The sequence below is a fragment of the Triticum urartu genome, chromosome 2A (assembly GCF_056163025.1).
Source record: "Triticum urartu cultivar PI428250 chromosome 2A, HENAU_Tu73, whole genome shotgun sequence".
Classification (NCBI taxonomy): domain Eukaryota; kingdom Viridiplantae; phylum Streptophyta; class Magnoliopsida; order Poales; family Poaceae; genus Triticum; species Triticum urartu.
This window is the reverse complement of record NC_141874.1, coordinates 430,200,656-430,226,602: the sequence shown is the minus strand read 5'-3', so window position 1 is coordinate 430,226,602 and position 25,947 is coordinate 430,200,656.

Below are 25,947 nucleotides of genomic sequence, written 5' to 3'. Positions count from 1 at the left end.
ACTTAGACCTAATTAAGTTTGAGCGCATACTATGCATGCATGAATCCCAGTCATCGACTTGAAGTGTGGTGTGACATACATATGCATCGTCAACTAACCCTCAGTCAGTGTGGGGATTTCTAGTTAGAAAGCACGGTGCCACATCAAAGTTGTTCCATTGTGTATTCAAACACACCTCTCCATACATATCTTTGGGCCACACACAGGCAGTGGTTGTCTTCGGGGACTAGCTTTTTGCGTGATTATTGATGAGCTAGCCCATCTCTGGGGTCACATGGACAGCCATCACTTTGACCAACAACAAGAGAGAGGTTGCACGACCAAGATCCATTATTCTCAGTCCGTTTTATGACCCATCTTGGCGAGTTGCCTCTCTGGCCCACCGAGTGAAAGTGGGTGTGGGTGTGTGTGTGTGTGGGGGGGAGGGGGGTTGGGGGGACTGCTACTTCGCACTTTGCTAGGTGAACCTCCATGGTGGTGGGGGCATGCATTCATAGCTTAGCATTCCCTTCCCGCCGACACGAGGTGGGGGGCAAGCAATACCGTGCGCTTTGTGAGATAGGTGCCACATGGAAGTTGTATTTGGTGTTTGAACATCAAACCACCCTTTTCATACATATATTTAGTCCACATGCAACTATGTTCATGTTCTGACCCTCTCCCGCGTCATTTTTTGCCAAATTTATGAACATTAGACAAGTCGGATGACGCAACAGAGACGGTTCACTAACACTAACCGTGTGCCACGCTGATGCCCCTATCACGCACATCCACATAGTACATTAGGCTCCATGAGGCTTCCCCTCTCAAAAATATCTACACGCCTGCAACTTTTTTCTGCTTGATAACACACGATTATTATGTTTCGACCGTGTGTGATGTTTCCTGTTCCCGCTCCCGCCTACATCCCTCGAAAATATCTGCCCGCCTCGAGGGTTTTTCTGTTTCATAACACACGGTTGTTATTTCCGGACCGTGTGTGATGCACCATCATCCAAAGTGTCAATAGCCCCGGCATTTCACTCCCGCGTTTGACTCTCGCGTAGTAAAATTTTCAGTAGCCGCATCATTTCCTCAAACACACCCTACCCCCTCCACACGCATACACACACACCAAAACCTCCTCGTGCACGTGCGCATGCACACACACACCCCCTCCCTCGCTCGAAACCCTAGCAAGGTCACCGCCACCGCCACAAGGCCTCCATTGTCAGCATCTACCGGTTTACCCGTGCAGCTTACCCACTGATCTCCATACCCAGGCCGCCCTGAGTTTCTTAGATAACGCCTGCCAAACGCCCCCTTTCCCACAGATCCCCATCCCCATCCCCCACTCCAGAGTCTCGTAGCCTAAGCCCGGCTACGCTTCCCGTGGAGCTCGAGGAGTGACTGGCCCAAAAGAGGTGTATCGCGGTCTCTTTGCCTGACGTCGCCAAGGAAGTTGACCACCATTACTGGCCGTCGGCGCTGAATCAGCGGGCTAGAGTATGTGGGTATGTCGCGGATGCCAGCTATGACATCGAGGTCATCGACAGCGACGACCTGAGGTGGGCTTTGTCACAGGTTAAGTGGCCCTCCCCCAACCCCTCGGGTTCAACTGCCGCTGATCTCATCCATGGCCCCGCCGCTGATCTCCTCTGGCCTGCTGTCAAGAATTTTCCATCCTACACCGCCATCGAGCCCCTTTTGTCATTTCTTAAGGACACGTTCTGCGACGCTGGCTTGGGGTGCACAGCTTCCAAGTCAGACCTCATCGACGGTGACCACAAGGAGGGCACCCTCTCCGGCTCTTCCAAGGGGAAGGAACTCATCTGCTCTTCTAAGGGGAAAGAACTTGTCTGCGGCATTAGGGAGGGCACCCTACAACCATGCTCTTCCAAAGGGAAGGAGCCCATCCGCGACAACATGGAGCGCATCTAGGGTCCGTGTTCTTCCCACCAGAACGAGCCCATCTGTGACAAGTGAGGAAACCCATGATTTGTTTTGCCGTGCCTCTTCACAGGGGGAACCGATGATATGTTTTGTCGAGTCCCTTTTGTAGTGTAGTGAGAATATGTCTTGTTTTAATTGCTATATTTGGTTGTTTGCAGTATGCCTTGTTTATTTCAGTTCTTTATAATGTGATGCTATATATGTGCAATTATTTACTGTGCAGTACATTTCATCAATCTAGTTTTAAACATACCGATAGGAATGCATATGTTTGCTTGCTGTTAAGCCTTTTATAGCTAGCATATGCCTCTTTTAAAGTTTTTTGCTTGTTCGGTTGATTGTAGTTAGCATATTTCTAGTTTCAAATTCTATCTTTTTTTGTTCATAGTATGCCTTGTTTATTCCAGTTATTCACAACATGATGTTCTATATGTGCAAGTATGAACTGTGCTGTTCAATTTCATCAATACCAGTTTCAACAATACCATTATGAATGACTACATTTGGTTGCTGCATCTTGTAGTTAACACGCCTTTCATTTTTATTTAAAAATAACCAATGTACTTAGATCGACACAATACCAGTTTGAATGACTATGTTTGCTTGTTGTTAAATGTTAGGCCTGTCACAGGTAACACACCTTTCCACTTGTTTTGCTTTACTAGCGTGCTTAAACCTGCACACTGAAGCTATCTTTTGGAGATTATTTTGTCTGCCATGGATATATTTGGTTGATGTTTAGCCTGTTGTGCTTAACATGCCTCTCGATGTACCTACACAAGACAATTTTGGGAACTACTGTTGCTTTCCATCGAGGTTAGTTTCATCCCATGGCTTATATATACTCACTTTTCAGGATATCGGTAGCTGGTGCCATATAGGCCCGGGGCTGATAAGGGACTAATGGTGAAACCGACTTTTAAGTGAATATATCTGCACACTCAAAAAAAAACTGAATATATCTGTAACCCATTTATCGTTAGGTTAATTAGGACCATATGTAATATATCTGAGGCTAGATAGCAACATGCATTGTACTTAATGTCTAAATATGCAATCGTAGGCTACATAGAAACAAGGAAGAGTGTTACCTTAATGTTCTGATGATGTCTAGATATACGTACAAGAGTAGCATCAGCAACAACAACAACACAACCCTATTTCGATACTCAACTTAGCTAGAGGTTAGAGTTAGTTTCTAGCTCATGACTAACCCTGAACTAACTCCATCCAAAGAGGTGTTTGGATGACAGGGTTAGATTGACAATAAATGCACTAGGATAACTAGCTCCAATTAGCACCTCTTGGGTTGGATAGTTTTTTTGGAAGGGTTAGATGCAACTAGATCAAACTAGCCCTCATGTTTGGATATACTTTAGGGATATTTGAGCCCGAACCAGCTCAAACTAACTCTAACCCATGGATACAGCAGCAGTTAATCAGCCGATAATTTGTAAGAATGCAATAAACTCCTTCGATCCCATAATATAAGGTTCCTCTAATATGTGAGTATATTGGATGTTATAAGATATTATAAAAGAGTGTTGTACTACATCATTGTGCAATTGCTGTTTAGCTTCTAATATTAACTTGGTGCTAATAGGTACATATGTCATTTGTAAAGATCCGCGCTTTGACCCTTTCTCTGTATGGGGCAATGAGATATCGATGAACTAGCATCAAGTGAGGAAGATGATAAAGACTGTGAGTAAAATGGGTCAAAAGATGGCAATTAAACTATTTGCTTACACTTTATCCAACACAACAACGAACTGCAGGATGGTAAGTAAGAACTATGCAGCCTTCTTTTTACTGCCCATAATGAGTTGTGTTAGATGACAATGAATGAATCTTTTTCCTTTGAAGTGGTCCCTAAAGAAGTTTACTCAAGATTACCTCTCAAACTACATGATTGGTGGGCCAATACGTCTGCAACGTATCTATAATTTTTGATTGTTCCATGCTATTTTATTATAAATCTTGGATGTTTTATAATCATTTTATAGTCATTTTATATCATTTTTTGGGTACTAACCTGTTGACATAGTGCCCAGTGCCAATTCCTGTTTTCCCATGATTTTTACATCACAGGAAATCAATACCAAACGGAGTCCAAATGGCACGAAACTTTACGATGATTTTTTATGGGCCAAAAGGAAATAGATGGGCCCTGGTTGCACCTGTCAGGGATGCCCTGGCGCGGCCCAGTGGGTTGTGCCCACCTCGGGTGCCCCCGGACCGCCTCTTTGCTCTATAAATACCCCAAAAATCCCAGAACCCTAGGGGAGTCGACAAAATATTCATCCAGCCGCCGCAGAGTCCAGAAACACCAGATCTAATCTAAACACAATCATGGAGGGGTTCACCACTTCCTTGGTGCCTCTCCTATGATGCGTGAGTAGTTCTTTGTAGACCTTCGGGTCCGTAGTTAGTAGCTAGATGGCTTCATCTCTCTCTCTTGATCCTCAATACAATGCTCTCTTGGAGATCCATATGATGTAACTCTTTTGCGGGGTGTTTGTTGGGATCGATGAACTTCGAGTTTATGATCAGATCTATGTTTGTATATCCATGAAATTATTTGAGTTTCTTTGATCTCTTTTATGCATGATCACTTATAGCCTCATATTTCTTCTCCAATATTTGGGTTTGTCTGGCCAACTCGATCTATTTATCTTGCAATGGGAAGAGGTGCCTGAGGGAGTCCTGGATTAGGGGGTCCTTGGACAGCCGGATTATATCCTTCCGCCGGACTGTTGTATTAGGAAGATACAAGATTGAAGACTTCGTCCCATGTCCGGGTGGGACTCTCCTTTGCATGGAAGGCAAGCTTGGCAATTCGGATATGTAGATCTCCTCCCTTGTAACCGACTCTGTGTAACCCTATCCCCCTCCGGTGTCTATATAAACTAGAGGGTTTAGTCCGTAGGACGACAACAATCATAATCATAGGCTAGCTTCTAGGGTTTAGCATCTATGATCTCGTGGTAGATCAACTCTTGTAATACTCATATCATCAAGATCAATCAAGCAGGAAGTAGGGTATTACCTCCCTCAAGAGGGCCCGAACCTGGGTAAACATTGTGTCCCCCGCCTTCTGTTACCATCCGCCTTAGGCGCACAGTTCGGGACCCCCTACCCAAGATCCGCCAGTTTTGACACCGACATTGGTGCTTTCATTGAGAGTTCCACTATGCCGCCATGATAAGGCTTGACGGCTCGTCTTGTTGTCAAGGAAAACATTACCTCAGGGGGAGCCCTGGCTGTAGGCCAAACTCTCCGACTAGGCGGCTTCGTCATGACCGCCCGTTCGGCCGTCGCGCCGACGATGACTCCTTGGGTCATCAAAAACAACCTCCACATCGGCTCGGGATTCGCCGAGCAGATGGATCCAATAGAGCTCTCTTCTCTGAACGAGCTCTTGGATCGCACCGCCGCCCTTGGAGTCGCAACGGACTATGATCGGATCGGGCTTAAACCCGACCAAAGGGAGATTAAGTCTCCGCCGGTCACCCATCAGATAGCGGTGGTGGAGGAGCAATGTAGCAATTCTTCCTATATATTAAGGACAAACTATGTCCAGATTCCCGAGCTCTTCAAGCCAGATACCCGTCCACGGGAGGACATGGCCCAAGCATCGAACCTAGAATCAGACAGCGGGCCAGAACTATTGGGCAACATCCCGGAGTCCGAACTGCCAAGCTCGGAAACTCCTCCGCCCTGGGTCTCAGATTGGGTCAGGGCTTGGACCTAAATCTACCCACCCACCCAGACTCAAGTGATCTTTCCCACATTAGACAAGAGCCCCAAGATACAGTACATCACTATTGGGCCAGATTCCTCCTTGTAATGAGCAAGGTCAATGACTGTCGCGAGGAAGACGCAATTTCATTCTTTTGCAAAAATTGCACGGACAAGGGAATCCTCAACGCCATAAGTCACCGTGACATAGCACACTTTGCTGACTTAGCGGCCATAGTACGGAAGTACTGTGCGATGGAAAGCGCTTGGAAAACCCAAACCAAATTCTGGGACCCTCCGACTCTCACAAACCCCCCGTCCGAACTAAAAGGGAGTACTCTCGTAAGTCACCCGATCCAATTACAAAGAAACAAAAGCACACTACAGGGCGTAGAACAGTATTGGAGGGATGGCTCAATGGGCCATGCAAATTTCACAGTACAACGGATACCATGCCAACACACAGCCTTAGCAGTGAGGATATCCTCATCAACAATACAACAGAGTACCATCCCGCGAAAAATAACAATACAGTATTGACAGTCTTCGATACCTTCGCCTCAAGTAATAGGCACAAGCGAACACTCCGCAGCCTTGCCGTAGTCTGCCACGTTGCAACAATAAATCCATGGAACGACACGGCCATAACCTTCAATGCCAGTGACGGAACTCAATTCCGAACAGCCCGAGCACCAGCCGCTTTGGTCCTTAGTCCAATTGTGGATGGCTTTCAGCTTACTAAAGTGCTCATGGACGGTGGCAGCGGATTAAACCTCATCTACGAGGAAACTCTTAGCAAAATGGAAATAGACAAGAGCCGCATTGAGCAAAGCAGCACGACCTTTAGAGGAAACATCCCTAGTTGGGAGGCACGATGTAAGGGAAAAATCACACTAGATGTGGTATTCGGCACGCCGGAGAATTATAGGTCCAAAGAAATCACATTCCAAGTGGCCCCGTTCAGTAGTGGATACCATGCCCTTTTAGGGCGGGAGGCATTCACGATCTTCCAAGCTATACCCCATTACGGGTACATGAAGCTCAAAATGCCCGGGCCCAATGGAATTATCACTCTGGCTAGTGATCCGGACATAGCACTCCGCGTCGAAAATAAAACCGCCGCACTAGCCCTCGAGGCATTATCCAAAGCCCTTGTAGCCGAAGAACTATCTACGCTGTGCTCCACGGTGGACAGGGATGACGTGATACTCGACAAAAGACCCAAGTCCACCTCTTTTAAACCAGCGGACGGAATAGTCAAATTCCAGGTCCACCCAAAGGACCCTACGAAAAACAACATCCATCGGGGCACAGCTGAACCCCACAACAGACGCCGCACTACGGGAGTTCTTGCGCGAAAAATGGGACATCTTCGCCTGGCATCCTTTAGACATGCCAGGAATCCCACACAGGCCGGCCGAGCATAGCATTAACATTCTAAAGGGGTTCAAGCCAGTCAAGCAGACTCTTCGGCGTTTCTCTGAGCCTAAGCAACAAGCCATGGGAGAAGAGCTAGCCAATTTACTCGAGGCCGGATTCATTAGATAAATAAAACATCCGGACTGGCTAGCAAACCTGGTGATGGTACCAAAGAAGGACAAATCCTGTCGCCTATGTGTCGATTTCAAGGACCTTAACAAGGCTTGCCCCAAGGATCCCTTCCCCCTCCCCCTCCCCCGCATCGATCAAATTATCGACGCTACCGCAGGACACGAATCATTGTGCTTCCTCGATGCATACTCCGGATACCATCAAATTAAGAGGGCGGAGCCCGATCAAGCCGCAACAACATTCATCACTCCATATGGCCCCTTCTGTTTTAACACCATGCCTTTCGGGCTCAAAAATGCCGGTGCAACCTATCAACGCATGATTCAGACATGCCTGGAAACACAAATCGGCAAAACAGTGGAGGCATACGTAGACGATGTGGTCATTAAAACAAGACACGTCGAATCCTAAATAGACGACTTAAGGCTCACGTTCGACAATCTCCGAACATATGACATCAAGCTCAATCAAGAAAAATGCGTTTTCGGCGTGCCCGCCGGAAAGCTCTTGGGCTTCATTGTCTCCAATAGAGGAATTGAAGCAAAATCCGAGCTTTGTCACAGTTGGCCATCCCAACAGACCTCAAGCAAATCTAGAAGTTAACTGGATGCATGGCTGCCTTAAGCCGCTTTATCTCCCGATTAGGAGAAAATGCACTACCTCTTTATCGTCTTCTTCGACGCACCGAACAGTTCGAGTGGACGGATGCGGCCATAGCCAGATTGGAAGAAATAAAGGCCGTATTGTCCACCAACCCAAACCTGGCCGCGCCAAATGTCGGCGAACCAATGCTGTTATATATAGCAGCAACACACCAAGTTGTAAGTGAGGTGCTCGTCGTCGAACGAGAGACAGACAGACACAAGTTCCCGCTTCAAAAGCCGGTATACTATGTATCCACCATCCTCACTCCATGCAGATCACGGTACCCACATTATCAAAAGAGAGCATACGCGGTCTTCATGGCATCCCGGAAACTATGACACTACTTTCAAGAGTGTTCAATTACGGTGGCCTCCAAAGTACCACTCAACGACATAATAAATAACCGCGATGCCATGGGCCGGATTGCTAAATGGGCTATCGAGCTCCTCCCGTTCGACATAACATATAAACCACGACGAGCCATTAAGTCACAAGTACTGGCTGATTTCGTCACCGAATGGACGGAAGCCGAACTCCCTAAAGAGTACGTCGCGTACTCCAATTGGATCATGCACTTTGACGGCTCTAAAATGCTGGCTAGTCTGGGGGCAGGCATCGTCCTAACATCCCCCACCGAAGATTCAGTCCAATACGTACTCCAAATATTATACACAGACTCCAATAATGCAGCAGAATATGAGGCCCTGTTGCATGGTCTCCGGATGGCAGTCTCCATGCGCATTCAACGCCTAGAGGTGCGGGGGATTCGAAGCTTGCAATATCTCAAATAAATGGGGACTTTGACGCCACGGACCCAAAAATGACGGCTTACCGCAATGCCTTCCTCAAAATGTCAGCTCGGTTCGAGGGCCTCGAATTCCACCATGTGGTCCGAGAAAACAATCAAGCGGCAGATATCCTCACCCGCATCGGTGCTAAGCGCGACCCTGTCCCACCTAATATCTTCTTGGAAAGGCGGTTTAAGCCATCCGTGGTGTGGAAAGGGGAGACTGATATGTCTCCAACGTATCTATAATTTTTGATTGTTCCATGCTATATTATATTCCGTTTTGGACATTATTGGGCTTTATTATACACTTTTATATTATTTTTGGGACTAACCTATTAACCGGAGGCCCAACCTAGAATTGTTGTTTTTTTGCCTATTTTAGGGTTTCGCTGAAAAAGAATATCAAACAGAGTCCAAACGGAATGAAACCTTCGGGAACGTGATTTTTTGAACGAACATGATCTAGAGGACTTGGACCCTACGTCAAGCAATCAACGAGGAAGGCACGAGGTAGGGGGCGCGCCTACCCCCAAGCGTGCCCTCCACCCTCGTGGCCCCCCCGTTGCTCCACCGACGTGCTCCTTCCTCCTATATATACCTACGTACCCCAAACTACCAGATACGGAGCCAAAACCGTAATTCCACCACCGTAACTTTCCGTATCCACGAGATCCCATCTTTGGGCCTTGTCCGGAGCTCCATCGGAGGGGGCATCGATCACGGAGGGCTTCTACATCAACACCATAGCCCTTCCGATGAAGTGTGAGTAGTTTACTTCAGACCTACGGGTCCATAGTTATTAGCTAGATGGTTTCTTCTCTCTTTTTGGATCTCAATACAAAGTCCCCCCCTCTCTTGTGGAGATCTATTCGATGTAATCTTCTTTTGTGGTGTGTTTGTTGAGACCGATGAATTGTGGGTTTATGATCAATTTTATCTATGAACAATATTTGAATCTTCTCTAAATTCTTTTGTGTATGATTGGTTGTCTTTGCAAGTCTCTTCGAATTATTAGTTTGGTTTGGTCTACTAGATTGATCTTTCTTGCAATGGGAGAAGTGCTTAGCTTTGGGTTCAATCTTGCGGTGTCCTTTCCCAGTGACAGTAGGGGCAGCAAGGCACGTGTTGTATTGTTGCCATCGAGGATAACAAGATTGGGTTTATATCACATTGCATGAGTTTATCCTTCTACATCATGTCATCTTGCTTAAAGCGTTACTCTGTTCCCTTGAACTTAATACTCTAGATGCATGCTGATTAGCGATCGATGTGTGGAGTAATAGTAGTAGATGCAGGCAGGAGTCGGTCTACTTGTTTCGGACGTGATGCCTATATACATGATCATACCTTGATATTCTCATAATTATGCTCAATTCTGTCAATTGCTCAACAGTAATTTGTTCACCCACCGTAAATACTTATGCTCCTGAGAGAAGCCACTAGTGAAACCTATGGCCCCCGGGTTTATCTTCCATCATACTATTAATCTTCCAATACTTAGTTATTTCCTTTGCCATTTATTTTACTTTGCATATTTTATTTCTCTTTATCATAAAAAATACCAAAAATATTATCCTATCATATCTATCAGATTTCACTCTCATAAGTGACCGTGTAGGGATTAACAACCCCTTATCGCGTTGGTTGCGAGGATTTATTTGCTTGTGTAGGTGCGAGGGACTCGTGCGAGGCCTGCTACTGGATTGATACCTTGGTTCTCAAAAACTGAGGGAAATACGTACACTACTTTGCTGCATCACCCTTTCCTCTTCAAGGGAAAACCAATGCAGTGCTCAAGAGGTAGCAAGAAGGATTTTTGGCGCCGTTGCCGGGGAGGTTCGCGCAAGACAACTCAAGATTTGACTCCCAACAACAAGTCACTTGTGGCGCCGTTGCAAGTCAAGACATACCAAGTACCCATCACAAACCCTTACCTCCCGCATTACATTATTTGCCATTTGCCTCTTGTTTTCCTCTCCCCCACTTCACCCTTGCCGTTTTATTCACCCTCTCTCTCCATCCTCCCTCTCTTTCTCTATTTGCCTCTTTTTGCCCGTTTCTTGTTTGCTTGTGTGTTGGATTGCTTTCTTGTCACGATGGCTCAATATAATTCTAAATTGTGTAACTTCACCAATACCAACAACAATGATTTCCTTAGCACTCCGATTGCTCCTCTTAACGATATTGAATCTTGTGAAATCAATGCTGCTTTGTCGAATCTTGTCATGAAAGATTAATTCGCCGACCTTCCTAGTGAAGATGTCGCCACGCATCTGAATAGCTTCGTTGATTTATGTGATATGCAAAGTAAGAAAGATGTGGATAATGATATTGTTAAATTGAAGCTATTTCATTTTTCGCTTAGAGATCGTGCTAAATCTTGGTTTTCGTCTTTGCCTAAAAATAGTATTGATTCGTGGAATAAGTGCAAAGATGCTTTTATCTCTAAGTATTTTCCTCCCGCTAAGATCATCTCTCTTAGAAACGGTATCATGAATTTTAAGCAACTTGATCATGAACATGTTGCACAAGCTTGGGAGAGGATGAAATTAGTGATACGTAATTGCCCTACACATGGTTTCAATTTGTGGATGATTAAACAAATTTTTTATGCCGGATTGAATTTTGCTTCTAGAAATCTTTTAGATTTGGCCGCGGGAGCCACTTTTATGGAAATCACTTTAGGATAAGCTACTAAACTCCTAGATAATATTATGGTTAATTATTCTCAATGGCACACTGAAAGATCTACTAATAAGAAAGTGCATGCGATAGAAGAAATTAATGTTTTGAGTGGAAAGATGGATGAACTTATGAAATTATTTGCAAATAAAAGTGTTTCTTCTGATCCTAATGATATGCCTTTGTCTACTTTGATTGCGAATAATAATGAATCTATGGATGTGAATTTTGTTGGTAGGAATAATTTTGGTAACAACGCGTATAGAGGAAACTTTAATCCTAGTTCGTATCCTAGTAATTTCTCTAATAATTATGGTAATTCCTAAAACAATTCTTATGGAAATTATAATAAGATGCCCTCTGATTTCGAATCTATTACTAAATAATTTATTACTTCGCAAAAGAATTTCAATTATTTGATTGAAGAAAAATTGCTTAAGATTGATTCTTTGAAACTTAGATCTATTCCACCTAAGCATGATATCAATGAGTCTCTCAAAGCCATGAGAATTTCCATTGATGAGTGCAAAGAAAGAACCGCTAGGATGCGTGCTAAGAAAGATTGCTTTTATAAAAGCGCGTTCTTCTAGTTTCCATGATAATAAAACTGAAGATCTAAAACTTATTGATGTGGCCCTATTAAATCTTTGTTTTTCAATATGAATCTTGATAATGATGGGACTGAATATAATCCACCTTTACCTAGACGACATTCCAAAAATTCGGATTCTTTAGATCTTGATGCTAAAATTGTTAAAAGTGGGATTGAAGAAGTCAAAACTTTAAATATTAATGAACCCACTATTTTGGATTTCAAGGAATTTAATTATGATAATTGCTCTTTGATATATTGTATTTCCTTGTTGCAATCCGTGCTAAATTCTCCTCATGCTTATAATCAAAATAAAGCTTTTACTAAACATGTCGTTGATGCTTTGATGCAATCTTATGAAGAAAAACTTGAGTTGGAAGTTTCTATCCCTAGAAAACTTTATGACGAGTGGAAACCTACTATTAAAATTAAAATTAAAGATCATGAATGCTATGCTTTGTGTGATTTGGGTGCTAGTGTTTCCACGATTCCAAAGACTTTGTGTGATTTGCTAGGTTTCCGTGATTTTGATGATTGCTCTTTAAACTTGCACCTTGCGGATTGCACTATTAAGAAACCCATGGGAAGAATTAATGATCTTATTGTTGTAAATAGGAATTATGTGCCCATAGATTTTATTGTTCTTGACATAGATTGCAATCCTTCATGTCCTATTATTCTTGGTAGACCTTTCCTTAGAACGATTGGTGCAATTATTGGTATGAAGGAAGGGAATATTAGATTCCAATTTCCGTTAAGGAAAGGCATGGAAAACTTCCCTAGAAAGAAAATTAAATTAACTTATGAATATATTATGATAGACACTTATGGATTGCCTACCAAAGATGGCAATACCTTGATCTATCCTTGCTTTTATGCCTAGCTAGGGGCGTTAAACGATAGCGCTTGTTGGGAGGCAACCCAATTTTATTTTTATTCCTTGCTTTTTGCTCCTGTTTAGTAATAAATAATTTATCTAGCCTCTGTTTTGGTTATGTTTTTTGTGTTTAATTAGTGTTTGTGCTAAGTAGAACCGTTGTGAAGACTTGGGGAAAGTCTTTTTAATCTTGCTGTAAAAAACAGAAACTTTAGCGCTCACGAGAATTGCTGCCATTTTTATTTAGAAAGTGCTATTTAGTTAAATCTTTTTTCGTATGATTAATAGATAAATTCCTCACGTCCATCAATTTATTTTAGAATTTTTTAGGTTCCAGATCTTGCTTTAGCTACAGATTACTACAGACTGTTCAGTTTTTGATAGATTCTGTTTTTCGTGTGTTGTTTGCTTATTTTGATGAATCTATGGCAAGTAAAATAGTTTATAAACCATAGAGAAGTTGGAATACAGTAGGTTTAACACAAATATAAATAAAGAATGTGTTAATTACAGTACCTTGAAGTGGTGTTTTGTTTTCTTTCGCTAACGGAGCTCACGAGATTTTCTACTGTAAGTTTTGTGTTGTGAAGTTTTCAAGTTTTGGGTAAAAGATTTGATGGATTATGGAACAAGGAGTGGAAAGAGTCTAAGCTTGGGGATGCCCGTGGCACCCCAATATAATCTAAGGACACCTAAAAGCCAAAGCTTGGGGATGCCCCGGAAGGCATCACCTCTTTCGTCTGCTTCCATTGGTAACTTTACTTGGAGCTATATTTTTATTTACCACATGATATGTGTTTTGCTTGGAGCGTCTTGTATTATTTGAGTCTTTATTTGTTAGTTTTAGACAATCATCCTTGCTGTACACACCTTTTGATAGAGACACACATGATTCGGAAATTGTTAGAATACTCTATGTGCTTCACTTATATCTTTTGAGTTATATAGTTTTTGCTCTAGTGCTTCACTTATATCTTTTAGAGAACGTCGGTGGATTTGTTTTATAGAAACTATTGTTCTCTCATGCTTCACTTAGATTGTTTTGAGAGTCCTACAAAACAGCATGTTAATTTTCTTTAATTATCTTAGGCATTCAAGATTAATAAATTTTTTCTTATGAGTGTGTTGAATACTATGAGAAGTTTGATACTTGATAATTGTTTTGAGATATGGAGATGGTAATATTAGAGTCATGCTAGTCGAGTAGTTGTGAATTTGAGAAATACTTGTGTTAAAGTTTGTGATTCCCGTAGCATGCACGTATGGTGAACCGTTATGTGACGAAGTCGGAGCATGATTTATTTATTGATTGTCTTCCTTATGAGTGGCGGCCGGGGACGAGCGATGGTCTTTTCCTACCAATCTACCCCCCTAGGAGCATGCGCGTAATACTTTTCTTTGATAACTTGTAGATTTTTGCAATAAGTATATGAGTTCTTTATGACTAAGGTTGAGTCCATGGATCATACGCACTTTTCTTCCTTCCACCATTGCTAGCCTCTCTAATACCGCGTACCTTTCGCCGGTATCATACACCCACCATATACCTTCCTCAAAACAGCCACCATACCTACCTATCATGGCATTTCCATAGCCATTCCGAGATATATTTCCCTGCAACTTTCCACCGTTCCATTTACTATGACACGCTCCATCATTGTCATATTGCTTTGCATGATCATGTAGTTGACATTGTACTTGTGGCAAAGCCACTGTTCATAATTCTTTCATACATGTCATTCTTGATTCATTGCATATCCCGGTACACTACCGGAGGCATTCACATAGAGTCATATTTTGTTCTAAGTATTGAGTTGTAATTGTTGAGTTGTAAGTAAATAAAAGTGTGATGATCATCATTTTTAGAGCATTATCCCAAATAAGAAAAGATGATGGAGACTATGATTCCCCCACAAGTCGGGATGAGACTCCGGACGAAAAATAAATAATAATAATAATAATAATAATAATAATAATAATAATAATAATAAGAGGCCAAAGAAGCCCAAATAAAAAGAGGCCATAAAAAAAGAGAAGGCCCAAATAAAAAAATATGAGAGAAAAAGAGAGAAGGGACAATGCTACTATCCTTTTACCACACTTGTGCTTCAAAGTAGCACCATGATCTTCATAATAGAGAGTCTCCTATGTTATCACTTTCATATACTAATGGGAATATTTCATTATAGAACTTGGCTTGTATATTCCAATGATGGGCTTCCTCAAAATGCCCTAGGTCTTCGTGAGCAAGCCAATTGGATGCACACCCACTTAGTTCCTTTTGTTGAGCTTTCATATACTTATAGCTCTAGTGCATCCGTTGCATGGCAATCCCTACTCACTCACATTGATATCTATTGATGGGAATATCCATAGCCCGTTGATACGCCTAGTTGATGTGGGACTATCTTCCCCCCTTTTTTGTCTCCTTCACAACCACCATTCTATTCCACCTAAAGTGCTATGTCCATGGCTCACGATCATGTATTGCGTGAAGATTGAAAAAGTTTGAGAACACGAAAAGTATGAAACAATTGCTTGGCTTGTCATCGGGGTTGTGCATGATTTAAATACTTTGTGTGGTGAAGATAGAGCATAGCCAGACTATATGATTTTGTAGGGATAACTTTCTTTGGCCATGTTATTTTGAAGAGACATAATTGCTTAGTTAGTATGCTTGAAGTATTATTATTTCTATGTCAATATTGTACTTTTGTATTGAATCTTTCGGATCTGAATATTCATACCACAATTAAGAAGAATTACATTGAAATTATGCCAAGTAGCATTCCACATCAAAAATTCTGTTTTTATCATTTACCTACTCGAGGACGAGCAGGAATTAAGCTTGGGGAAGCTTGATACGTCTCCAACGTATCTATAACTTTTGATTGTTCCATGCTATATTATATTCTGTTTTCCACATTATTGGGCTTTATTATACACTTTTATATTATTTTTGGCACTAACCTATTAACCGGAGGCCCAACCCAGAATTGCTGTTTTTAACCTATTTTAGGGTTTCACAGAAAAAGAATATCAAACGGAGTCCAAACGGAATGAAACATTCGGGAACGTGATTTTCGGAACGAACATGATCCAGAGGACTTGGACCCTACATCAAGCAATCAATGAGGAAGGCATGAGGTAGGGGGCGCGCCTACCCCCCAGGCGCGCCCCCACCCTTGTGGGCCCCCTGTTGCTCCACTGACGTACTCCTTCCTCCTATATATACCTACGTACCCCCAAACTACCAGATACGGAGCCAAAACCCTAATTCCACCGTTGTAACTTTCTATATCCACGAGATCCCATCTTGGGGCCTTTTCTAGAGCTCCGCCGGAGGGGGCATCGATCACGGAGGGCTTCTATATCAACACCATAGCCCCTCCGGTGAAGTGTGAGTAGTTTACTTCAGACCTACGGGTCCATAGTTATTAGCTAGATGGCTTCTTCTCTCTTTTTGGATCTCAATACAAAGTTCTCCCCCTCTCTTGTGGAGATCTATTCGATGTAGTCTTCTTTTGCGGTGTGTTTGTTGAGACCGATTAATTATGGGTTTATGATCAAGTTTATCTATGAACAATATTTGAATCTTCTCTGAATTCTTTTACGTATGATTGGTTATCTTTGCAAGTCTCTTCGAATTATCAGCTTGGTTTGGACTACTAGATTGATCTTTCTTGCAATGGGAGAAGTGCTTAGCTTTGGGTTCAATCTTGCGGTGTCCTTTCCTAGTGACAGTAGGGGCATCGTGGCACATATTGTATTGTTGCCATCGAGGATAACAAGATGGGGTTTATATCATATTGCATGAGTTTATCCCTCTACATCATGTGATCTTGCTTAAAGCATTACTCTGTTCTCTTGAACTTAATACTCTAGATGCATGCTGGATAGTGGTCGATGTGTGGAGTAATAGTAGTAGATGCAGGCAGGAGTCGGTCTACTTGTTTCGGACGTGATGCCAATGTACATGATCATACCTAGATATTCTCATAACTATGCTCAATTCTGTCAATTGCTCAACAGTAATTTGTTCACCCACCGTAAATACTTATGCTCTTGAGAGAAGCCACTAGTGAAACCTATGGCCCCCGGGTCTATCTTCCATCATATTAATCTTCCAATACTTAGTTATTTCCTTTGCCATTTATTTTACTTTGCATCTTTTATTTCTCTTTATCATAAAAAATACCAAAAATATTATCCTATCATATCTATCAGATCTCATTCTCGTAAGTGACCGTGTAGGGATTGACAACCCCTTATCGCGTTGGTTGCAAGGATTTATTTGTTCGTGTAGGTGCGAGGGACTCATGCGCGGCCTCCTACTGGATTGATACCTTGATTCTAAAAAATGAGGGAAATACTTACGCTACTTTGCTGCATCACCCTTTCCTCTTCAAGGGAAAACCAATGCAGTGGTCAAGAGGTAGCAGAGACTGGCAAAAACATTCCGGACCCGGCCACAACACCAGAACCCGAACACTCTGACTAATCGGAAGCTCTGCCACCGAAATAACATCTTCGGCCCACGTGATTATGGCTGTCATCGCCCCGTGGACAGAACCCTTTTTGGCTTACCTAACTAGGCAAGAACTCCCTGATGACCCAAACGAGGAACGTTGCATTGTGCGGCGGTCTAAAGCCTACAAGGACCATGAGGGAGAGCTTTATAAGAAAAGCGCTACCGGAGTACTTCAAAGGTACATCTTCGAAGAGGAAGGACGACAACTTTTGGCAGAAATTCATGCTGGACTTGGCAGCCACCATGCCCCAGCTCGGGCACTTGTAAGCAAGGTCTTCCGTACAGGTTTTTACTGGCCGACGGCCCGAGCAAACGCACAGGACCTCGTTCACCATTGCGTCGGTTGCCAGCTTTTTGCAAACCAAAGCCATATGCCACCTACCGCTCTCCAAACAATCCCCATTACTTGGCCCTTCGCGGTCTGGGGGCTTGACATGGTCAGACCCCTTAAAGGGGGAAGCCATAAGAAAAAATACCTCTTGGTCATGGTGGATAAATTCACCAAATGGATAGAAGCCAAACCAGTTAAAATGGCCGAGTACGGACCAGTGATAGACTTCATATCTGGGGTTGTACAACGTTATGGCGTCCCCCACAGCATCATCACCGATAACGGCTCAAACTTTACAGCCGACGATGTAAAAACTTGGTGCAACAACATGGGCATTAAGCTCGATTATGCCTCTGCCTATAACCCGCAAACTAACGGTCAAGTCGAGCGAGCAAATGGTCTTATCATGAGCGGCATTAAACCCAGATTAGTGCAATCCTTGAAGGAATTAGATACGCACTGGGTAGAGGAGCTTGACTCCATACTATGGGGGCTGCGGACCACGCTGAATCGCACTACCGGACACACACCGTTCTTTATGGTGTACGGCACAGAGGCGGTACTGCCCTGCGACATCCTTCATGACTCACCTCGAGTGCGCATGTATGAAGAGAAAGAAGCCGAGCTTGATCGGCAGGACAGTTTGGACGCCCTAGACGAGGAGCGTGACGTGGAAAAAGCCTGCTCCGCATTCTATCAGCAATAGGCTCGGCGGTATCAAAGCAGAGAAGTACGGGCCAAAACTTATAATATTGGCGAACTCGTTCTACTCCTACCGGAGAAGAAAAAGGACAAGCTCAAGCCCAAATGGGAAGGTCCCTTCATTATTGACAAAGTTCTGACCGGTGGAGCGTACCGTCTGCTGGATGCATCGGACAATCGACTCGAGCCAAACCCGTGGAACGCAGCCAGACTCCGAAGGTTCTACGCCTAGTGCCGGACTCTGTGTTCGTCTCCTTACCTTTGTCAATTTTTTATATATCTGTTATCTGTCTTTTCTTTCTTTCTTTCTTCCCCTTTTCTTCACGGCCTTAAAAGGTTAAAATGTGTCTTGACTACACAACCTTGACACGCTGGGCGTGCTCATTATACCTGGGGCTTCTTATACATAAGCTTAATATAACTATGTACCGGGCTCTATGGCCCCCGCACATGTGTTAGTTTCCACATGTACCTTTTCTTCGCCATTATATGCATCGAAAGGACTTAAGTTTTGGCCATGCTGGGTTGCCTGGCTCTTGTGTTTATGCCCTACGTTCCCATAAATTCGGCTAGGATATAAGGGGAGCACCTCTACGATTGTTATTGCCGGGTCAGCCGGATGTGTACCTCAGACTGGGTGAAGCCGAAAGCTAGCGTTCTTAAGGGAATATTCGGTCGGTGAACAAAATATGACTTTTATTTATTGTAATAAATGCCCCCAGATGTTTATATCCCGCGTCTCTTCTCGCAGTTCGGACATGCACATTAATGCATGCGTACCCAGGGAAAGGAACCCTTAACAGAACTATTCTACCTGGAAGATGTTTCTTACTATCCATGTAATATAACATAGCTAGTTGGGTACTTGTCTGTTCAAGCACTGATGACCCCTACGCCTGGTTTCCACGCATACCCCGGTTTTTACATAACTGAGCAGGTATTCGGATACACTCCAGACTATCGGGTCTGGAGGTTGAAGCGAAAAGGCCTGCCATGACAAATGATTTACAATCCGGCTAGGGACAATATATGTCACTTGAAGTACGCAGTCACTTAGACTGACTAAATTCTTCTTCTATACCATCCAATAGGCTGTCTACCCTACAATCCTGTTGGGAATACTTTGCGTCTAATTTCACCTGGTCATACACCAAACTGACGGGGATCTCTTTCCATCAGACCCCATAGGTCCGACCTCGGCCATGTGGTTCGGGTTAGCCTTGGTATATCGCGTCTTCACCATGGCCTAGGCTTCCCTTGCACCTTGTCGGCAGGCTGATATCTTCCATAATTGGAAGCGCTGCCAAGCTCCCTTGAGCATCTCTACAAGCTCCCCCATGCCTCCTGGCAGGGAGGCGGATGGCCACAAGGCTTGGGCAATGCCCTGCATCACCCGCCGAACTTGTTCGTGCAGTTGTGAGAGCTCTGGCAGAAGATCACCCGCAGACCCGGGCATCTCCTCTATGGGACGACCCGTCAACATACCTACAGATATAACTCTGTTAGCCGGTTTCTTCGCCGAACTCTATAAAAGTTCGTTCGAGCACTTACTAAAAATGCCGCGTCGGAGCCTCTTATTCTCCTTTACGAAGTCAGCAAACTGGCCCGAACATCTTTCAGTTCAACACCCAGCCGGGTATTGGCATCTTGGAGATCATTTTTCTCCCGCCTAACCTGCGTAAGCACGCGATTGCCAGCCTTTAGCTGTCATTGAGCATGTTGCTCATCTCCTCGCACGACCTCCGGATTCACTCCGGGATCATCTCCAGAATCTATTGTTAGATTTGCATGCATGCCGAATACTAACTGGTACATGTCATTCTTTTTGATAGAAACAAGTGGTACTAGATGGGGCCTTCTCGGACTCCTTCATTGCGGCAACTGCGGCTTGTAGCTAGGCTTTGCACTCCTCTAGCTCTTGAGACAACTGGGTATTCTTCTCCGTAAGAACCTACGCAAACAATGATCCTTAAATCAGTTGTGCCAACTATTTTAAGTCTCAGGGGCTACTAATATACATAATTATAAGATTTTTTTACCCGTATATCCTTCACATACTGGTCCGTGGCTCGGGCAAGACCATTTTGAGCAGCTCGGATGTACGCGTCTCCTGAGTTGAAGGCATCGAACGCCTCTTGAGAGAAACAAGCGTCGCGGAGTACGGCCCGGCGACGCTTGTGATTCATGGCACTCTCCACTTCTGAATTCGTAGCGGACAGCCTATCCGCATCCTCTGTAGGAGGAACATCCGGTGTTGGCCCCACATTAGCATCTGCCTCTAAGTCCGGCTCTGGAGCCCAGCTGGTGGTGGCTTGGCTAGCAGGCTCTCCGTATATGGTCCGGCGAGCGTTTTTCCTGCCAGGAACCATGGATGTTATTATATTTTAAAAGACGACAACCACGGAGCGGGTTTCTTTTTTATACCTTTGCGACGGCGTCTCAGTCCTAACCGCCTTCCTTTTAAGCCTAACCGGCTTCGGTGCCCCTTGTTGGTGAGTCACTGCGGGTTCGGCATGGCGTCCCGAGGGCCTTCCCTGTAAGACACCATATGTGTGCGGTAGGTGAAGTGCCAAAAAGTGATCCTTCTCGGAAGTTGGGACTCCGGTTTTACTTACATGCGATGCAGGGAGCAGTCCAGGATAATCGGCTATGATGGCCACCAAGGCACCTTCATAGCTTAACTGATAGAATGTCCTGTCGATGAGCTCCACAAATGTGTCCGGATCTTCTTCGAGTCCGGGGTCGAGGGCCCGGTCAGGGTCCTCTGGTTCTGGAGACGGGCTGTGGATCTCCCTTACAGCTTTTCGAAGTTCCTGCTATGAAATAGCAAGGTAAATACTTATGACAAAGAATGCGGGAAGGTCTGGAGTAGAAAGTAGCATCTCACCCAGTTTGGGGGGTTGTACATGGAGAATCAATCCCGTGGCTTAATGTGGATGAATTTCTCTTCCTCTCCTTTATACAAATCAGACAGTATTTTCGCTAGAGCAGCGACGGAGTCCGGTCCCTTACGACCGCAACGGGTGGCATCGTCTTCTCCATTAAAGTGCCACATGGGTGTCCCCGATATTGAAGTGGCTGCACCCCCTGCACTATACATAGTGACATAACCTCGATTATCGTCAATCCTGATTTGTCCAGCGTTTTTATCCGGCCCATCAGGTAAAAGACCTCTCTGTTATCTTCCTCCTAGGGGCTCCGCGGGCGCCAGCTGCGGCGTTTCTTCAGAGGGGTATTATCGAACTCAGGAAGGCCCATCCGAATAGGATCCGGAAGGGGGACGTCCTCCATATAAAACCACTTCGAAGGCCAGTCTTCAGATGTCTTCTTCAGGGTACCGGACAGGTATCCGGTCCCCGCGATGCGCCATATCTTGGCTCCGCCCACTTGATATATTGAACCCTCATGTGTACGGGGTACGAGGCATAATAGCCTCTTCCATAGCTCGAAATGAGCTTCGCAGCCTAAAAGCAGCTCGCAATGGGCAACATAGCCAGCGATGTGTAATATGGAGGCGGGAGTAAAGTTATGCTGCTGGAGGCCATAGAACTCCAGGAGCCCGCGGAGGAATAGATGGATTGGAAATCCAAGTCCCCTCAATACGTAAGGGACAAGGCATACCCGCTCCCCCATGGATGGGTTGGGAAAGCTCTGCGCTTGCTCCCCGCCGTTGTACGTGGCAAGTCTGGCTCGAACGGGGACCATATACGCTGGAGGGAGAAACCCCTGGGTTTGTAACTCTACTAATTGGCTATGGGGGATGGAACACTTCTTCCAATTGCTTGGCTTAGGGCTACGAGAGCGAGAGGAGGAGCTACGATGGCTGGCCATGATGGGATGGACTTTTTCTGGGCGCGCTCCGACGGATACTCGCTGTGGAAGGATGGTGTGATCTGGATCTGAGGATCCCCATCTCTTTAAATAGACGATTTACTCACATGGTTAGGGTGGCAAGTGTAAAAATGCCCCAACTTCTCGCATTCGCTCAACACGTGGAGGATAGCCATTATTAGGCGCAGAAGCCAAGGAGTGCAACATTCATGGGAAGCCGAACACTACTCGACAGGTATTCAGAATTTGCAGAAGAACCCGCCTTGCAATGCCGAAGACAATCTGCACGCCGGACTCATCATCATTGAAGCCTGGTTCAGGGGCTACTGAGGGAGTCCTGGATTAGGGGGTCCTCGGACAGCCGGATTATATCCTTCAGCCGGACTGTTGGATTATGATGATACAAGATTGAAGACTTCGTCCCGTGTCCGGGTGGGAGTCTCCTTTGCGTGGAAGGCAAGCTTGGCAATTCGGATATGTAGATCTCCTTCATTGTAACCGACTCTGTGTAACCCTAGCCCCCTCCGGTGTCTATATAAACTGAGGGTTTAGTCTGTAGGACGACAACAATCATAATGATAGGCTAGCTTCTAGGGTTTAGCCTCTACGATCTCGTGGTAGATCAACTCTTGTAATACTCATATCATCAAGATCAATCAAGCAAGAAGTAGGGTATTACCTCCATCGAGAGGGCCCAAACCTGGGTAAACATTGTGTCCCCCGCCTCCTGTTACCATCCGCCTTAGGCGCACAGTTCGGGACCTGTTGGGGATATTACTACTGGAGGTAAACCGGCCTTATGTAGCCAGGTTGAATCCTTGAAGATTAGAAGCCCGTAAAGATGCAAGGATGATGGCGCTTCATGGAGGCCCAAGGCCCGAAGGCGGGTTAAAGCCTGTAAATGTAAACCGGCTTAGTCGTGGAACTTGTATTGTAAGATAGGAAGGATAGAGACCTAACTGGATACGTTTATGATCCGGCTTCTGGACTCTGTAAACCGGCGGGCGTCAACCTATGTATATAAAGGGACGATCCAACAGCGGTTTAGGGACAGATGATAACTCGAGAGCCAGACAAAGTGGATTCGCTCCCTGGCCTTCGAAACGCTAGCAATACCAATCACAACTAGACGTAGGCTTTTACCTTCCTCGAAGGGGCCGAACTAGTATAAAATTCCCTGTGTCCCTTTGTCCGGTTTAACCCCTTAAAGCTAACCCGTAGCGATGGCTCCACGACTAAGTCCTTTCACAAGGATATCTGTAGTGACAAACCCACGGCAGTTGGCGCCCACTGTGGGGCTACCGCACGATGGTTTTGAGTTCTTGAAGGGAAGCTTCGATGGACTTAAGGGATACGCTGTGGGCCAGATGACGAAGAGTCGTCGTGGCAAGCTCTACATCGACAACACAGGATGGGGTCCCGAGGCTGATTCAATCGAGTACGGGTACCGGGTCCCCTTTGGTGGGATTCACGTCTTCATCGGCAAGATCGGCAAACCGGCCCCTGAGCCGGACATCTACACCGACATCGTCGAAACGGCTCGGCGTGCAAGTTCTTCGCCAGTTCAGCCCGAGGCAAGGCATGTTTTCATGGGTGTCATCCATAGATCGAGGTACGAGGACGGACCGGTGTCCAATGGACAGACCGTGGTCTGTTCTGATGACGAGTCTTCTGGAGAGACCGAATCACTTTACCAGTTGCAGGACGGCCGGATTGATGGAGGATCCGAGGGCAACAGTATTCCGGATTCCCCCGATCTACCAAACCGGGCCGCCATCTTCATGGACGGCACACAATCATTCATCTACCGCCACAGCAATGCCCTCCAGTTCAACAACGGCCACACCAGCAGGGGCAGGAAGCTCGGCGCCGCCTCCGTCCCAAGTCTTGTCTGATTTGTTCGACGCTTTGGCAACATTGAAGGCTGCGGAGGTGGATGCAGCAGCCAAGGATCAGCACAATGTGGAGATTGCAAAGGTAAAAGATCAAATAGCCCAGGCTAAAGCGGACCTGGCAACAGAGAATGCTAGGATGGGTACAGAGCGGGTTGAATTGGAAGCACAGGCCTACCGGATTAGGCTGGATCAGAATGCTTTAGAGGAAGTCATGAGAAGAAGGTATCGATCACGTCTCCCGTCGGTTTATCAGCCGCAGAATCTCTTCAACACACCAGGAGCAGGAGCTGGTAGCAAACCTACACTAAATCGGGCGGGGGCGCCGGGAACAGGAGCGCCGGTTGAACCGCGCACGACGGACCCGCCTCGCCAGAACAATGTTGTGCCACAGTATGTACCAACACTGCCCGGGCATTATTCCAACCCGTTGGACAACATTGTGGCCACCGCTTCACGCCTGGCGGCCCTCCCAACTGACGGCGAGTCACCAGTTGCCGTGGAAGCCCGTAGGGCTAGGGATCTCCTTCAAACAACACTAAATCAACAGCAGGCGTATTCACACAGTCGTGAGAGGATTCATTCCACTCCCCGTCCAAGCCGGAGCTATAGCAGACACGTGGAGGACGAACCGGCCGTGTCCAGCAGTGCAAGTTGCCAAAATTCACCACGAGGGAACAACCCGACCGGGGGAGGCGCTAATGTGCAAGATGTTGTGGACCATGGCCGCGCACGTCGGGAGGCCGAGTTGACGGCTCGGCACGGAGCACGACAGCATACTCCGGTTCACCCCACGGCCTCCGTGGAGCCAGGAGTGATGTTCAGTTCCTTAGGGGTGCCGTGTCTAACCCCTGCTTTGCGTAATGTGAGACTGCCCAAGGATTTCAAGGGACCTCGTAAGGTACCAAATTACACCGCCGATTTGCAACTAGAAGCGTGGGTGGAGAGCTATGAGATGGCAATAGAGATGTTAGATGTGGATTAGGCAGTGTGTGCTAAATATTTCACCATGATGTTGGAAGGAACAACTCGCACTTGGTTGAAGAGCTTGCCGACCAACTCTGTTGGATCATGGGCCGAATTGAAGCACTGGTTTATCCAGAACTTCAAGGATACGTGTAAGCAGCCGATGTCAATCATGGATCTGGCCGCTTGTGTCCAAGAGGAAGGGGAGTCCACGACCCATTGGGTCAAATGGGTCTCAGCAATTTTGCATTCATCAGATCGTATCAATGCAGACACTGTAGTGTTAACATTAGAGGGCAATTGTTGTTTCAAACCGCTAAAACAGAAATTGGGAAGGCTCAAACGTCACTGCAATGATATGTCAACACTCATGGCCGCTTTGGTTAAATACGCCGATTCAGATAATACCAAGGATCTGGACCAGAGGAGGACAAACCGGAGAAAGGTAAGAAGAACGGCAATGCCAAAGGTCAACAGCATAATCCGGCAGGGCATGGAAACGGTGGTAAGCGCAAGGCCGACAGTAGCTTGGACTTTGTTGCAAATACCAACGCACAGGAGAATGGCCAACACTGTAAGGGCAAGCAGCCCCTGAGGGGTGGAGGTCCAGGGCCCAATTTGGAGTGCTTGTTAAATCAGCCCTGTCCAAAGCATGGATCGAAGGAGAAGCGGGCATCACTTCTTTAGAAGGACTGTTATATCATGCGGGATTTCAAGAATTCCAATATGTTCCAATATGACAACGGCTTGCCCGGCGGTTCAGGAGGAGGTTTCCATGGGCCGGGTTACAGAGGTGGTGGTTCCGGTTTAGGGTTTCAAGGCAACCAAACCGAACACATCAATCAAGGGCACCAAGGTAACCAGGGAGGTTACAACCATCAGGG